Here is a 17,688-nt window from a genome sequence, read left to right as displayed (position 1 = left end):
CATTTTCTTTTGGTTACACGGATCAGCTCAATTCAGTATGGGAATTACACAAGGGTGGGCCTACAAGGCGGCAGGGATCGTTGGAGGCCTTCTTAGGAGCTGACAACCACAACTGTGAAATTCTGATGACCCATATGTATTAGCAAGCTAGTGCTGCCATAACAAACTACCGCAGATTGGATGACTTCAACAACGGAAATTTTTTTCCTCACAATACTGGAGGCTAGAAGTGTGAAATCAAGGTGCTGGCAGCCTTGGTTTCTTCAGAAGCCTCTCTCCTTGACTCACAAATGGCCTTTGTGTCTTCACAAATTCTTTCTTCTGTGTGCGTCTGTGTCCTTATCTCTTCTTCTTACAAGAACACCACTTATGGCCAGGCGCAGTAGCTCAGGCCTGTAATCCCAGCACTTTGGAAGGCAGAGGCAGGCAGATTGCCTGAGATCAGGGGTTCAAGACTAGTCTGGACAACATAGCGTAACCAACCCCATCTCCTAAAAATACAAAAAGATTAGCTGGGCATGGTGGCATGTGCCTGTAATCCCAGCTACTCAGGAGACTGAGGCAAGGGAATTACTCGAACCTGGGAGGTGGAGGTTGCAGTGTGTTAAGATTGCATCACCGCAGTCCAGCCTGGGTGACAACAGAGCGAGACTCCAACTCAAAAAAATAAGAACACCAGTTATATCCACCTTAATGTCTTCATTTTAACTTAATTGCCTCTTTAAAACCCCTAACTCCTAATACAGTCACATGCTGAGGTACTGAAGGTTAGGACTTCAACATGAAAATTTGGAAGAGTATGTACAATTCAGCCACAAATCCTGTTATCTGCCACCTTCTTCACTACAGGTGTTCTTTGTTCTTGGTCTTATAAAAGAAAATATCTGTGCTGCTTACTCAAGAATTCCATGTACCTTTTAACAAATAGCGTGCAAATAACTACTTCTTATCTATCTACATAGGCTTCAGAGGGCAAGTTCTGAGAAGGTAAGAACTAACCTCAAATTCCTTCTCATGAACGGCAGTTCTCCCTCTGTGACCCAGCTCCTGATGACAGCCCCAACCTACTTCCATGCCACTCCACCTGCTGGCTCCATTCCAGCCTTTTTGCTGCCTCTCTAACACCCGAGGCCCGGTGCCCTGCAGGGCCTTTGCTCTTCTCTCTTTGTGTTGTTCATCTGCTACATTGCAGCTGGCTCCCTCACCTATTCAGGACTCTGCTCCATAAATGGTTCCTCTTCAGAGAGACCTTCCTTGACCACATACTCTATTACAATCTTTCTCAGCCTCTTCAGATATTCTGATTTGTCAGCACTGAACATGTCACTATTCAGTACAGTATTATGTGTTGTTCATGCTTTATTGTCTGTCTCCCACACTAGACCAGGAGGCCCACGATCATGGAAGCTTTAACCTGTTCACTATGTATCACGAGTGCCTAGCACATAGTGGGTAATCAATGCATTTATTTGTTGAATAAATGAACAAATGACTACATCATTTAGGTTACTTTGGGCAGTCGGACAGATGGAACAGATAAAGATGAATTAAGGTGGTGTCTATGTTTTATGATATACTTCTTACAGAGTTTCTGATCACCAATAGGATACATTTCTTGCTTTGGTGATATAATTTCAGTAAATTGCTTTAATTAAATTGGAAATTGGCAGGAAGTGTTTGTTTTCTTTAGATGTGGGACTCTGAGACTCAGATATTATATCTGCAATGTTGCAAAGTCAAACACACAAATGGGTGCCAATCTGGATGTTTCCCAGAAGTTCTCAATATTGAAAAACTCAAGTTTCTAGACTTGCAAAGGGCTCTCTGTAGATGCATACTGCTTATGTATTATCCCAGGCTATCCATGATGGCAGAAAATAATTCTTTATTCTAATGAGATAGTATATAAACCTAGGATCAAGCTTATAATATGCTTCATAACTTCCTTTATTTGTTGTACATTAGTTTCTTACCTGAAAGGCAAATTGTGGGCCTGTAGAATAATTTGTATCTATGGTGGTAACAGAAGTTTAAGTAGCTCCACAACTTTCTGTGGTCTACTGATGCCATGTAATAAGTTAACAGGCATAACTTACAAAAAACATTTTTGGGGACATGCAAATTAACTGTCTCCATTCTTCAATGTGTTGTCTACTATGTGTTGTAGGAAAGCTCTGAAATTTAGAGCTCCTGATTTCCAGTGTTAGATCCACAACCTTCCCCATGTATGGATTGTGATAAGTCATTTAAATTCTCTGGACATTTGTTTTCTTATCAAAATATCAAGTTGTGATTTTCAATCTATACTCTATATCCTTTCTTTTAATTCTAAAATCCTATGATTTATATCTCCTCTTTCTCTTCCCTCTTCTTCTCTCTTCTCTCCCCACACCACCCTTTACCTGCCCCACATTTGTAGAAGGAAATAAAAACCAGGAGCAGGAAAAGTTTAGGAAAAGCAACGGTAAGTAAATAGTCTTATTTCACTTAATAGGAATAGAAAGAAAGGTACTTAACTATGCATACCTATTCAACTGCTGTTCTGCAAACCTCCATAGACTCCTTTGAAGATGAATGATCACACTTCAGGTCCTAAGAGGTCATAAGATACATCTCTGCTTACTGTCCAAACTGAAAGAAATTATGCACCACTCCCTTCAATAAATATATCTGCTAAGATAATTGTAGGCATATGCTTTCAAACCTATACATATGCAGGTATATGAAAAATGAAACAAGCCAGGCTTGGCAGCTCATGCCTGTAATCCCAGTACCTTGGGAGGCTGAGGTGGGTGGATATGCTGAGGTCAGGAGTTTGAGACCACCCTGGCCAACATGGTGAAACCCCCATCTCTACTAAAAATACAAATATTAGCCAGGTGTGGTGGTCTGCACTTGTAATTCCAGCTGCTCAGGAGGCTGAGGCAGGATAATTGCTTCAATCTGAGAGATGAAGGTTTCAGTGAGCCAAGATTACTGTACTCCAGCCTGTGCAATAAAGCAAGACTGCCTACAAAAAGAAGGGAAGGAAGGAAGGAAGGAAGGAAGGGAGGGAGGGAGGGAGGGAGGGAGGGAGGGAGGGAAAAGAAAACTATCTGCTAAAATAAAAGCAGGTATATATTGAAATAGTTTGATACTGATACGTACAAGAAATAGGTATAATTAAGCTGTGTTCTTTTGATACTTAATTCAAAATCTTGATCAATTCAGAGACTTAATATGATCTTAAACATTCTTTGCTTTTTTTCTGAAGAAGATGATAACATAAACGCATTTCTAAAGTATGACCAATATGATCTCAACATTTTCCTACATGATATCCTCCAGAAATATTCCCTTCTTGGCATTTTAAGTAGTGTTTCTTTATCCAGGTACATTGTTTCAGAAACCTATTTTATTTTCCTACAAAGTGGCTGGGGGTAAAAAGGGTGTAGATCGCAGCAGAAAGCCCACATTTTCCACTTGTATTTATTAGATGGTCTAGAAAATAAATTTTATTTAAGTCCTGAGTACTGCTGAGAAGGTTTAATTTTTTTTAAAGTTTGACAAAATTTTTAATTTAAATATTATTCTACCAAGCAGAAAAATCAAAACACTCCTAAATAGTGCTTGGCAGATTTTTCACCTTCATATTCCTCCTTAAAGAGTGTCTCAGTCTGTTTTGTGCTGCTATAACAGAATACCTGAACTGGGAAACTTATAAAGAATATAAATTTATCTCTCATAGTTTTGGAGGCTGGGATGTCCAAGATCAAGGCACTGTCATTCATTCTGATGAGGGCCTTCTTGCTGCTTCCTTACATGACAGAAGGCAGAAGGAGGAGCTAGCTGAATGCTGTGCGAAGCCTGAAGCCTCTTTTATTAAGGGCCTCAATCCTATTAATTACGAAGATTCCCTGATAGCCCTCATTCCCACTTAAAGGCAGTGTCTCTTAATACTATGGCAATGGCAACACCTGAATTTTGAAGGGGACACACTGAAACTATGGCAGAGGGTATAGGGTATATTTGTGAAACTTCTGATTATTCACTACAATAAAGAATTGGGTGAAATTCAACTTTTTTTTTAAATCAAAGTAACATCTTTTCTGCATTTCTAGAATGTAAAATTTTTTTTTGTGAAGTAAGCAGCAGTATCATTAAATTATTAGGACATCCATTTTCTTCTCAGTAAATCTACTTTTATTCCATCTCACACAGATCATGAATAATGCCTGTCAAAGGTGATGTCTGATTTTTCAAAGATAAAGTCTGGCTTCCGTCTCTACACATCATTCTCTAACTCAGCTGAAATTATTACTCTCTCTGCCTGCTCCAAGAGATACACACATTGATGTCAGATAATTTATCAGTTCTCCCATAGGAGAAGGAGCAGGCTACGGTGTCCCCCTATTTGATGTTATGGAGCCCTCAGTTAATTTTGGCCAGCCCTCTTCCTTATCTCTCAGGTTTCAGTTTTTCTCAAGTACCTACTGCTCCAAAGTGAAATTTTTTTTTCATCAATATCTACTGACTAAGGAAACCCTCTTTCTGGAGTGTTTATGTTTAAACATTATCAATATAAAATTTGATATGATGCATCTTTATCCTTCAAAGCACATTTACTTGTTAACAGGGTCTTATCATTGTAATGCATTTGTAACTGATAGAACTTTAAGCATTCAGGTCATGGAAGGTTGTCAAGAAAACTTAGGAATACATTTAAGGATAAAGGGGATCTACTCGGTGCTATTTAAATCACATGATACAAAGAATCATCTACTCTTTACCTGTGGGAGGTATTTGGGCTTTGTCTCTCCCTAGTATACCTCAAAAGTACTAATGTTTCTTTTGGATAATACTTTTGAAAAATCACCAACCCTTGTCCTAAGTGGTGTTAATATTCTTGACACAGTACTCTTCCAACTCTGCCAGCTGTTCCCAAAACAGAAATCTCACACCGGAATATTCCAAAGGTGCATATGACTAGGTCAGTTCAAATGCATCATGTTCTTGAGATCACCTTCCCTTGAAGAAGAAGAAAACCAGCATTTTAAAACTCTGGCACTACAAATCCAACGTGGAATATTAACATTTCATGCAGCGAAATTTAGCAACATTAATACATTTTTAGTGATATAACTTCCCAAACCAAAATAGAAGAACAAGTTTACTACTACAATTTTTGGTGTTTTGAAAAGTTTCTCACAGATAAACACTTCAAAACACATAATTCTTACAATGTAAATATTTTAGGGCACTTCTGAATTCTAAAAAAATATTAAATTATTTTCACTATAGTTCAATATTCTATTGAAAATATACCTTCTTGATCTGAGGATTTCTTAAAATCATTAAAGAATAGTTTGAAAATAATAAATTTCACTAAAAGTATGAGCAGAAATTTAAAACAAAACCACCTTTTTTCCTCAAAAGTCATGAGTCCAAAGAAGTAGTACCTTAGTTATAAAAAACATATTTCCCTGTTTCATGCGATGTAAACTCAGAACGTAACTCAATAGAAAATGGAATATACCGTTTATTCCTTAGAAGAGTACTGCTATATGCACTTCATAGAATGAGTAATTTGTTAATGAGCTTTCTTTTATCTCTTAAAAAACGGGAAATTAAATAGGGATGGGGAAAACATGCCTTTATGTAATTTATTGATTTCATTTAAATGTATCAAAGTACTTACACCAAAATTTGGTACACATTGGTATAAGCGTACCAAATATAATAGGTGGGCATTGAAACTAATTTATATCACTACCCTAGAGTGTCATTAATTGTAATTTTCAAAGATTGCTTTGCCTATTTAGGTCTTTGTTGAAAAAAAGAAATTTCATTAGAAAATGAAATTAATTAGGGCAGCCTGCAGAATTTATTCACAACATTTGCTACCTAAGAATTTATTCACTTGAAATGTTTCATTCTTTTGTCAAGAATTAACTAAGGAAACCTTATGGCATCTAAATATAGCTAAGAGGGATAATTTAATGCATCCTGAAATTTATTACATAAATGTAGTTTCTTTCCCTCTGAAACCAGATGAGATCTATATGTACCACTCTTTTGCACCTGTGCCAGATTCTTTAAGTGTATTTTGTAAATTACAATTTTTTAACATTGAATCATTATTTTGATTCTGTTAGGGAAATGTTAGGGAAAAATCAAATAATTGATAATTTGATAATCTTCAAAATGAACATTAGAAGAGAGACTAGCTAGATTTCAAGTTCCTAGAGGGCAAGAACTATGCCGTGTTTATCTGTTTATCTCCTGCGTTCCATTTACTAGAGTAAGCAATAAACAAGTGTTGTCTTGATTGAATTAAAGAAAAAATGTATTGTAACTCTAGCCATGACTATTAGCAACAGGATACATTATTATTACCACATAGCTTTGCTCATTAGTTTGCTGTGTTTTATCCAAGTCTATATTAACTCTGATAACACATAGTTCATGAAAGCGTCAATACAACTTTAAATGTTTGTATCAAACAGCCAGAATCACTTAAAATAGCAACAAATACACCTTCTCCTATTGGAACAAAGATAGCAATTTTTAAAAATGTTTTTGTTTAAAGACTTTCATAAAAACATTTTTAGTGGTGAGCTAGATTCAGGGATAGAGATTGCAAGAGAGAATAGCAATATTCAGGGAGAAAACCAAAACAAAAGAAAACAGAAGAGTCTGCTGTCTACCCATCCTAGGATTCGTGTGCTAAAAGCAATTCATAGAGTAGTATCTGGGTCATGCCAGGGATAAAATTTTAATTGAACTCTTTTGGCTCATAGTAGGATACCAAATTTTTCATGTTGAAAATTTCCTACTATGTAGATTGGGCTTTAAACTATTGGTCAATCATTACAACTTTTAGGAACATTATGTCCCTTTAAAACCCATTCTTTTTGTTGCAAATACAAAAAAACAAATGCTCTTAAAATGCTCATTTAGTTGGCTTCCAAAAGAAATGCAAGTAAAGAAAAATAACTTAAAATGATCATTTCTTTGTAGGATTTACAGCTAATAGCACAAATCTAACAGTTCATCTAAGTGCAAGATCCTCCAAGTAGACCTTGAACCTCAGGTAATTGCACACTCACCAGTTTTCCTGTTTCACACCTCTAAATTTAAAATCTTCTCTAGTGGTAAGGACTGGCACAGCTGCTGAAGCTTTCCTGGCTTATGCTTTTCGTAGCTCCTTTCCCTATGGTCCTGGTCTTTCTTAACTGAATGTAGCCAAAAAATTCAGTTGGTTCAATTGTTTTAAAAATTATTCTTAATTGAAATCTGCAACCATATAATATATTTTACAGAATACATGGGAATTCTATTATGCAATATATTAATGCTTCACAAGCTTACTAATCTATCATACTAGAAAATCTAAACTCATCTTGCAAAAAAAACCATAGAAATACACTACGTGATATATGCAGTTCCTCTTTATAATGAAAGGTCTAAGAGACCAGCTTATGTGGACTTTGTGCAAATTAATGTTGCTTCTAAATATTCCTAGGCAATATTCTAGCTCATGTGACTTTATCTGGGACATTCATTTCATCTGATATCCAGCAGCAATGCTCATTGCACCACTGGGCACCAAGAATGAGAATGACTCAGATATATTATTTCTTTTGGAACAAAGTTTTAAAACAGAAACATCACTTATTTCCATATGGGTCAACTTAGGAAATCACTGCCTCTCAATATCTTTAATATTTTTGTAGCATATAGGTATGTAAAGCAGTATTTAATCCATAAACTTCCATTGTTCTTCAGTAGGAAAAGTACCAGGCTATACACAATGTATGCTTAAGACATGGACAAGAAGGGAGGACTCAAGATGGCGCTGTGAGAACAACCCAGGATTGGAGCTCTTGTTGAATCCACAAACGGTGAGTTGGAGCTGCATTTCCAGACTGACCTTTGTTGCCCACAGAACGGGGAAACTCCCAAGTATAAAAAAGACATGGGATGCCAGGCAGTAGGTCTGCCTGGCGAAGCCGGCAGCCGAGGCGGCGGCGGCAAGCCATACCCAGCAATCCCCACAGGGCGCGCTTGTCCGGGTGCCCTGTTGAACCAGCAACCTGAGACTTGAGAGGGCTGGACTTGAGACTGAATGAGACTTGGACAGTAGGCCAGCCCAGGGGATTGCAGACACAGAGCGTTTGGGACACCCAGTGGGACGAAAAAAACTGCGATTTCAAACTATCCCAAGAAGACGGTCTGAGACGCTCTGTGAGGGAGGGGCATCCACCACTACCAAGGCAACCTGCCCCAACTGAGATACACGCCCACTGCTGACGCAGCCAGCCATTGCCGAGGCAACCCATCCCTACTGAGATACACGCCCACTGCTGACGCAGACTGCCACTGCTGAGGCAACATGCTACAACGAAGAGACTCCGCTGCAGGGCGTGGTGGAGACCACAGCAGAGCCTGCAGGAACAGGGCGAATCACACAACAGCAGGGTGGAGCCTCGGCAGCCAAACAGTGGCTAGTCTGCCTTCTAGCTGGGCAGGACACCTCATCGGACATCGAAAAATAAAGCTCGAACCCCCCAACACAGAGCATTTGAGAAAAAAAGGGTTTTTTTTAATGAGCTCTGTTGCAGCAGAATCAAACATAGCAGCCTAACAGCCCTGAATGAACAACAGAGCTCACAGCTCAGAAATTGAGCTCCAAAAAAGTACAGACCGTCTCCTCAAGCAGCTCCCTGACCCCTCTATATGCAAAAGACTGACATTAGGCAGGCATCATCCTGGGACAAATATAGCAGAAAAAGAAACTGGTAGCATCCCTCGCTGTTCCGCAGCCACTACAGGTGCACCCCAGACAAGCAGGGCCTGGAGTGGACCTCAGCAGTTGTACAGCGAAGGGGCTAGGCTGGTAGAAGGAAAACGAAGTAACAGAAATACTTCATCATCAACAATCTGGGTGTCCACTCAGAGACCCAATCAAAAAGTCAGCAACTACGCAGACGACAAGCGGATAAACCCACAAAGATGGGAAGAAACCAGCGCAAAAAGGAGGGAAACACCCGAAACCAGAACACCTCGCCTCCTAGAAAGGACCAAAACTCCTCACCAGCAAGGGAGTAAAGCTGGACGGAGAATGACTGTGACGAAATGACGGAATTAGACTTCAGAAGGTGGATAATGAGAAACTTTTGTGAGCTAAAAGAACATGTTTTAAATCAATGCAAAGAAACTAAGGAACTTAAAAAAAGATATGAGGAAATGACAACAAGAATGGATAACTTAGAGAGGAATATGAATGAATTAAAGAAGCTGAAAAACACAATACGAGAACTTCGGGAAGCAGGCACAAGTTTCAATAGCCGAATTGACCAAGCAGAAGAAAGAATATCTGAAGTCGAAGACCAACTTAATGAAATAAAACGAGAAACCAAGATTAGAGAAAAAAGCGCAAAAAGGAATGAACAAAGTCTCCAAGAAATGTGGGACTATGTGAAAAGACCTATTCTACGTTTGATAGGTGTACCAGAAGGAGACGAAGAGAATGAATCCAAGCTGGAAAATACTCTTCAGGACATCATCCAGGAAAACTTCCCCCACCTAGCAAGACAGGCCAACACTCAAATGCAGGAAATACAGAGAACACCACAAAGATATTCTGCAAGAAGAGCAACCCCAAGGCACATAATCGTCAGATTCAACAAGGTTGAAATAAAGGAGAAAATACTAAGGGCAGCCAGAGAGAAAGGTCGAGTTACCCACAAAGGGAAGCCCATCAGACTCACAGCAGATCTCTCGGCAGAAACACTACAAGCCAGAAGAGAGTGGGGGCCAATATTCAACATTCTTAAAGAAAAGAACTTTCAACCCAGAATTTCATATCCAGCCAAACTGAGCTTCAGAAGTGAAGGAAAAATAAAATCCTTTGCAAACAAGCAAGTACTCAGAGATTTTGTCACCACCAGGCCAGCTTTACAAGAGCTTCTAAAAGAGGCACTACACATAGAAAGGAACAACCAGTACCAGCCATTCCAAAATCACACTAAAAGTTAAAGAGCATCAACATAATGAAGATTCTACAACAACTAACAGGCAAAACAGCCACTTAGCATCAAAATGGCAGTAACAAATTCACACATAACAATATTAACCCTAAATGTAAATGGATTAAATGCACCAATCAAAAGACACAGACTGGCAAATTGGATAAAAATCCAAAACCCATCAGTGTGCTGTATCCAGGAAACCCATCTCACATGCAAGGATACACAAAGGCTCAAAATAAAGGGATTGAGGAAGATTTACCAAGCAAATGGAGAGCAAAGAAAAGCAGGAGTTGCAATTCTCATCTCTGATAAAATAGACTTTAAAGCAACAAAGATCAAAAGAGACAAAGAAGGCCATTACATACTGGTAAAAGGATCGATAAAACAAGAAGAGCTAATGATCCTAAACATATATGGACCCAATTCAGGAGCACCCAGATACATAAGGCAAGTTCTTAATGACTTACAAACAGACTTAGACTCCCACACAATAATAGTGGGAGACTTTAACACTCCACTGTCAATACTAGACAGATCAACCAGACAGAAAATCAACAAGGATATCCAGGGCTTGAACTCAGACCTGGAGCAAGCAAACCTGATAGACATTTACAGAACTCTCCACTCCAAATCCACAGAATATACATTCTTCTCAGCACCACATCACACCTACTCAAAAATTGACCACATAATTGGAAGTAAAACACTGCTCAACAAATGCAAAACAACTGAAATCATAAGAAACAGCCTCTCAGACCATAGTGCAATCAAGTTAGAACTCAGAATACAGAAACCAACCCAGAACCGCACAGCTTCATGGAAACTGAACAACTGGCTCTTGAATGTTGACTGGGTAAACAACGAAATGAAGGCAGAAATAAAGAAGTTCTTCGAAACCAATGAGAACGAAGACACAACGTGCCAGAACCTCTGGGACACATTTAAAGCAGTCTCTAGAGGAAAGTATATAGCAATAAGTGCCCATATGAGGAGAATGGAGAGATCCAAAATTGACACCCTATCGTCAAAATTGAAAGAGCTAGAGGAGCAAGATCAAAAAAACTCAAAACCCAGCAGAAGACAAGAAATAACTAAGATCAGAGCTGAACTGAAGGAGATTGAGACACGAAAAACCCTTCAAAAAATCAATAAATCCAAGAGCTGGTTTTTTGAAAAGATCAACAAAATAGACAGACCACTAGCCAGATTGATTAAAAAGAAAAGAGAGAACAACCAAATAGATGCAATAAAAAATGATAAAGGGGAAATCACCACAGATTCCACAGAAATTCAAACCATCATCAGAGAATATTACAAACAACTCTATGTGCATAAACTAGTAAACCTGGAAGAAATGGATAAATTCCTGGACTCCTGTGTCCTCCCAAGCCTAAACCAGGAGGAAGCTGAAACTATGAATAGACCAATAACAAGGTCAGAAGTCGAGGCAGCAATTAAGAGCCTACCACACAAAAAAAGCCCAGGTCCAGACGGGTTCACAGCCAAATTCTACCAGACACACAAAGAGTAGCTGGTACCATTCCTTCTAAAACTATTTCAAACAATCCAAAAAGAGGGAATACTTCCCAAATCATTTTACGAGACCAACATCACCCTGATACCAAAATCCGGCAGAGACCCAACAAGAAAAGAAAACTTCAGGCCAATATCCATGACGAACATAGATGCAAAAATCTTCAATAAAATATTGGCAAGCCGAATGCAACAGTAAATCAAAAAACTTATTCACCATGATCAAGTAGGATTCATCACGGGGATGCAAGGCTGGTTCAACATACACAAGTCTATAAACGTAATTCACCACATAAACAGAACCAAAAACAAAAACCACATGATTATCTCAATTGATGCAGAGAAGGCATTTGACAAAATTCAACAGCCCTTTATGCTAAAAACCCTCAATAAACTCGGTATCGATGGAACTTATCTCAAAGTAATAAAAGCTATTTATGACAAACCAACAGCCAATATCATACTGAATGGGCAAAAACTGGAAGCATTCCCTTTGAAATCTGGCACTAGACAAGGATGCCCTCTTTCACCACTCCTATTCAATATAGTTCTGGAAGTTCTAGCCAGAGCAATCAGGCAAGAAAAAGAAATAAAGGGTATTCAAATAGGAAAGGTGGAAGCCAAATTGTCTCTATTTGCAGACGACATGATAGTATACCTAGAAGACCCCATCACCTCAGCCCAAAAACTCCTGAAACTGATAAGCAACTTCAGCAAAGTCTCAGGATATAAAATCAATGTGCAAAAATCACAAGCATTCGTCTACACCAATAACAGACTTAAAGAAAGCCAAATCAAGAACGAACTGCCATTCACAATTGCTACAAAAAGAATAAAATACCTTGGAATACAACTTACAAGGAATGTAAGGGACCACTTCAAGGAGAACTACAAACCGCTGCTCAACGAAATCAGAGAGGACAGAAACAGATGGAGAAACATTCCATGTTCATGGTTAGGAAGAATTAATATCGTGAAAATGGCTATACTGCCCAAAGTAATTTACAGAATCAACGCTATCCCCATCAAGCTACCATTGACTTTCTTCACAGAACTGGAAAAAACCACCATGAACTTCATATGGAACCAAAAGAGAGCCCGCATAGCCAAGTCAATTCTAAGGAAAAAAACACAGCGGGGGGCATCACACTACCGGATTTCAAACTATACTACAAGGCTACAGTAATCAAAACAGCATGGTACTGGTACCAAAACAGAGATATAGACCAATGGAACAAAACAGAGGCACCGGAGGCAACACAACATGTCTACAACTATACAATCTTTGATAAACCTGACAAAAACAAGCAAGGGGGAAAGGATTCCCTGTTTAACAAATGGTGTTGGGAAAACTGGCTAGCCATGTGCAGAAAGCAGAAACTGGACCCCTTCCTGACACCTTACACTAAAATTAACTCCAGATGGATTAAAGACTTAAACATAAGACCTGGCACCATAAAAACCCTAGAAGGAAATCTAGGCAAAACTATCCAGGACATAGGAGTAGGCAAGGACTTCATGAACAAAACACCAAAAGCATTGGCAACAAAAGCCAAAATAGACAAATGGGACCTAATCAAACTCCACAGCTTCTGCACAGCAAAAGAAACAGTCACTAGAGTGGATCGGCAACCAACAGAATGGGAAAAAATCTTTGCAGTTTACCCATCTGACAAAGGGCTGATATCCAGAATTTACAAAGAACTCAAACGGATTTACAGGAAAAAAACAAACAAGCCCATTCAAAAGTGGGCAAAGGATATGAACAGACACTTTACGAAAGAAGACATATGTGAGGCCAACAATCATATGAAAAAATGCTCATCGTCACTGGTCATCAGAGAGATGCAAATCAAAACCACATTGAGATACCATCTCACGCCACTTAGAATGGCGATCATTAAAAAATCTGGAGACAGATGCTGGAGACGATGTGGAGAAAAAGGAACACTTTTACACTGTTGGTGGGAGTGTAAATTAGTTCAACCATTGTGGAAGACAGTGTGGCGATTCCTCAAGGCCTTAGAAATAGAAATTCCATTTGACCCAGCAATCCCATTACTGGGTATATATCCAAAAGACTATAAATCGTTCTACTATAAGGACACATGTACACGAATGTTCATTGCAGCACTGTTTACAATAGCAAAGACCTGCAATCAACCAAAAGGCCCATTGATAATAGACTGGATTGGAAAAATGTGGCACATATACACCATGGAATATTATGCAGCAATCAGAAATGATGAGTTTGTGTCATTTGTAGGGACATGGATGAATCTGGAGAACATCATCCTCAGCAAACTGACACAAGAACAGAAAATGAAACACCGCATATTCTCACTCATAGGTGGGTGATGAAAAATGAGAACACGTGGACACAGAAAGGGGAGTACTAAACACTGGGGTCTATTGGGGGGAAAAGGGGAGGGCCAGTGGGAGGGGGAGGTGGGTAGGGATAGCTTGGGGAGAGATGCCAAATGTGGGTGAAGGGGAGAAGGAAAGAAAAGCACACTGCCATGTGTGTTCCTACGCAACTGTCTTACATGCTCTGCTCATGTACCCCAAAACCTAAAATCCAATAAAAAAAAAAAAAAAAGACATGGACAAGAAATTGAAATACCCCCAGCTTAGGTCACTAACTGCACAAATGCAGTTTTTTCACTGGCAAATGATGGCATGATCAATAGTGGGCAGAGTCCATGAAATAGTCAGTTAACTGAGGAAATGTCTGATTTCCCACAGCAGAACACTCTGTGTAACACTCTACATGGCATTACTCTGAAAAGTCAGTCATTGCTGGATTAAATGGTGAAAACAATCTGTTTATTTAGGCTTGACTTGTGTTAACAGAATAAAATGCCAATGGAAGAATTTAGATTTTGATGCAAAAATGCAAACTGGCTACCTAAGAACTGGATTCTATAGTATTCAGTTAGAAGTTGGCTATTTATTACTATCACTATTATGGCTATATTCCTAGTATGAACATTGACGTTATTTTTATAAATATTAGTACTACTCCCATTACTAGCACCATTACTATCATCATCGCCACAACCACTTCTTGCCTGGGCTTTTAGTCAGTCTTTTTACTCATCTTCCTATATTTATTCTCGCCCTTTTATCATCCATGATTGCCTTCATCACCTTTCATCAACTAGTCTCCATATTTTAACCAAATTGAGCTTTTGAAAGTGTGAATTAGATCACTCCCCTGCTTACAACCTTCCAAGGACTCCCCATTGCCTCAAGGTAAAATGCATGCTGCTTACCCAGTTAAATGTAAGTCATTTTGTTGTTTACCCAAATTAATACCAAACCAGTGCAGCTGGGGTATACTAGAATTGCCACCTCCTGTACATTGGCCATCACTGCCCCAAGTGCAGCTTAGCTCATCTGTGTCCCAGAGCCTTTGCACCTGCCGGTTTTTTTTTTTTTTTTTTTGAGACGGTATCTTGCTCTATTACCCAGGCTGGAGTGCAGTGGCATGATTTCAGCTCACTGCAACCTCTGCCTCCCAGGTTCAAGTGATTCTCCTGTCTTAGCCTCCTAAGAAGCTTGAATTACAGGCACCCACCACCACCCCAGGTAACTTTTGTATTTTTTGTAGAGATGCAGTTTCAAGTGAGTTTCTGGTCTTGAACTCCTGATCTCAGGTGAGATCTGCCCGCCTGGGCCTCCCAAAGTACTGGAATTACAGGCATGAGCCACGGCATCTGGACTGCACCTGCTTTTCTTACTACCTGCCTTTGTACGGAGGCTCCTTCCATCTGCTGTCATCTCCACTGTTCAGCTGTGAAGTCCTGGAATAGTGTCTTCCTGACTCTGCATAGTGCTGCCCTGTTCAGGGTCTGGCATTTTTTTTTTTTTTTTTTTGAGATAGATTCTCACTCTGTCACCCAAGCTGAAGTACAGTGGCACAATCTCGGCTCACGGCAACCTTCACCTCCCAGGTTCAAGTGATTCTCCTGCCTCAGGCTCCCAAGTATCTGCGACTACAGGTACGTACCACTATGCCCTGCTAACTTTTATATTTTTAAGTAGAGATGGGGTTTCACCATGTTAGCCAGGATGGTCTCTATCTCCTGACCTTGTAATCCACCCACCTCAGCCTCCCAAAGTGCTGGGATTATAGGCGTGTGCTACCATGCCCGGCCATTTCATTTTTATGTATTGCCTTTGGTATTACTTGCAATGTTTCCTTTTCTTTAAGTCTTTACTCTCTGTCTTCCTGAAATGTAACCTTTATGAGAACAGGAATCTTTTCTTTTTCCATTAAATGCATGCTTATATATTGTAAGTACTCAATAAATACATTTTAAACAAATGAATGGAAGAAAAAATTATTAACAAGACCTTATATCACTGATCACTCACTGAACACCAATATGCTGTAATCACATTAGCCTAATTAACCTACACTGTCAATATGTAAGAGAAAAATCCATTAATAATATATGCAGGGTCTAGGGAAGAAGACAAATGCAAATGCACACATCTTGAGTTTAAATATTCAAATGTTATAAACCAAGCCAATAGGCTGTCACATAAAACGAATACTCTAAAATACGGTCTTTACCCTTATCTTGTCAAATATATCTCCATGGAAACATGTAAGATATGTTTGATTTTGAGTTCTAGAATTCCTCACTGTGTCCCACACTGCAGAGACATCGGGTGCACATGGTGTGGACCTCCAGCTCATATGTCTTAGTTCAAGCCACATCACCTCAAACAGTCATCTCAAGACAACAGTTTGCCCACAGTCCACCCATAGGAAGGCAAGCTGAGGAAAGAGACCTGTGAAGATACTACAAGTGGGAACAAGGTCTTTTAGGCAGGAGGTCCCAAGAATCCAGGGCTTATCCTAAAATGGGAGATACAGGCCACAGGTAAGCACAGTCCCGCAGGTGCATGAACTCCCTCATCTGTAAGCAAAGAGGTGGTCAGAGGCAGGCCAGAGTGGAACTTTCTAAAGCATGGGGTCGGGAACAGGAGCCCCTTTGACCTGAGTCCAAAAATAAAACTAAGACTCCACACTCTGAGCCTCAATAATTTAAGCCTCAAATGAGTGAGTGGCAGAGTCTGATTTCTAATGCAGCCATTCTGATTACAGTGCTCATACTCTCACCACTCTGCCAACCTTCTTCACAACATGGGAAGCACAAAACATGAAAATAATTTTAATGCATATTTGGGAAAATCCTCTAAGTCACCAAAACTGTCATGCTGCCTTGAGGGGTAAAGGAATCTATATCTAAACACATCAAAACTCCATTTTCAACCAACCAGTCCATTGGACACTAGAAAGCTATACACTGTACTTTACTTTTTATTATAAATTTCATAAAATTATTAAGAGCCATTCAAACATAAGCCAGCCTATTTGGATAACGGGCAATTTCTTTCCAGCAAATGTTACTGAGTTCCTGGCATGGGTAAAGCACTTTGCTAGGTGATTGGGGCAGGGAAGTGGGAAAAATGCAAATAAACCACTAGATAGAGTGAAAAGGATAAGTGAAGTGATTTGATAGCACTACATGGAATTTAGTTTTGTAGTACAGACAATGATTTGGTTAATTCTTAATAATGAATTAAGAGAAGAGAGTTGCCAGAATCCAGATGGTATTCAAAATGGAACTTGAAAGATGAATAGGCTTTAACAGCACAGGCTGGTGGGCAGAACATTCAGGCTTTCTAAGAACATGAGTGGAGACAGGACAATCATGGCAGTTTCACTGCATGGCATAGCATTGGCAGGTCCAAGATGGCTGGATCAAAGATTATTCTAGGAGAAGCATTTGGCAAAGTGATTCATATTGGACCAAGGAGGAGTATAAATACAATGCAGAGGCTGGGCATGGTGGCTCACACCTGTAATTCCAGCACTTCGGGAGGCCATGGTGGGTAGATCACCTAAGGTCAGGAGTTTAAGACCAGCCTGACCAATATGGAGAAGCCCCATCTATACTAAATATGCAAAAATCATCCAAGCATGGCAGTGCACGCCTGCAATCCCAGCTACTCAGGAGGCTGAGACAGTAGAATCACTTGAACCCAGGTGGCAGAAGTTACAGTGAGCCCATGTCATGCCACTGCACTCCAGCCTGGGTGAAAGAGCAAGACTCCATCTGCCCCC

At 39.6% G+C, this 17,688-nt stretch overlaps 1 protein-coding gene and 1 long non-coding RNA gene across 10 annotated transcripts in view; both read right to left on the bottom strand.

The window, feature by feature from the left end:
* TRPM3 (transient receptor potential cation channel subfamily M member 3) overlaps window positions 1-17,688 on the bottom strand; it is a 980,420-nt gene that overhangs the window by 749,492 nt on the left and 213,240 nt on the right. The window lies entirely within an intron of this gene.
* LOC118146211 (uncharacterized) overlaps window positions 1-17,688 on the bottom strand; it is a 43,168-nt gene that overhangs the window by 2,240 nt on the left and 23,240 nt on the right. For 2 of the 3 annotated variants that reach the window (XR_013526434.1, XR_004731816.3), the window contains exons 3-4: window positions 4,860-5,007; window positions 2,527-2,592 (exon numbers count right to left, since the gene is read on the bottom strand). This is a non-coding gene — a long non-coding RNA (uncharacterized LOC118146211). Of the gene's footprint in view, window positions 1-2,526; window positions 2,632-4,859; window positions 5,008-17,688 lie in introns of all 3 variants that reach the window. The other variant, XR_004731943.3, reaches the window with a different exon arrangement.

Source organism: Callithrix jacchus, chromosome 1 (assembly GCF_049354715.1).
Source record: "Callithrix jacchus isolate 240 chromosome 1, calJac240_pri, whole genome shotgun sequence".
Lineage (NCBI taxonomy): Eukaryota > Metazoa > Chordata > Mammalia > Primates > Cebidae > Callithrix > Callithrix jacchus.
Note: the sequence above shows the minus strand (reverse complement) of the source record. Positions and strands in the feature narration are given on the sequence as shown.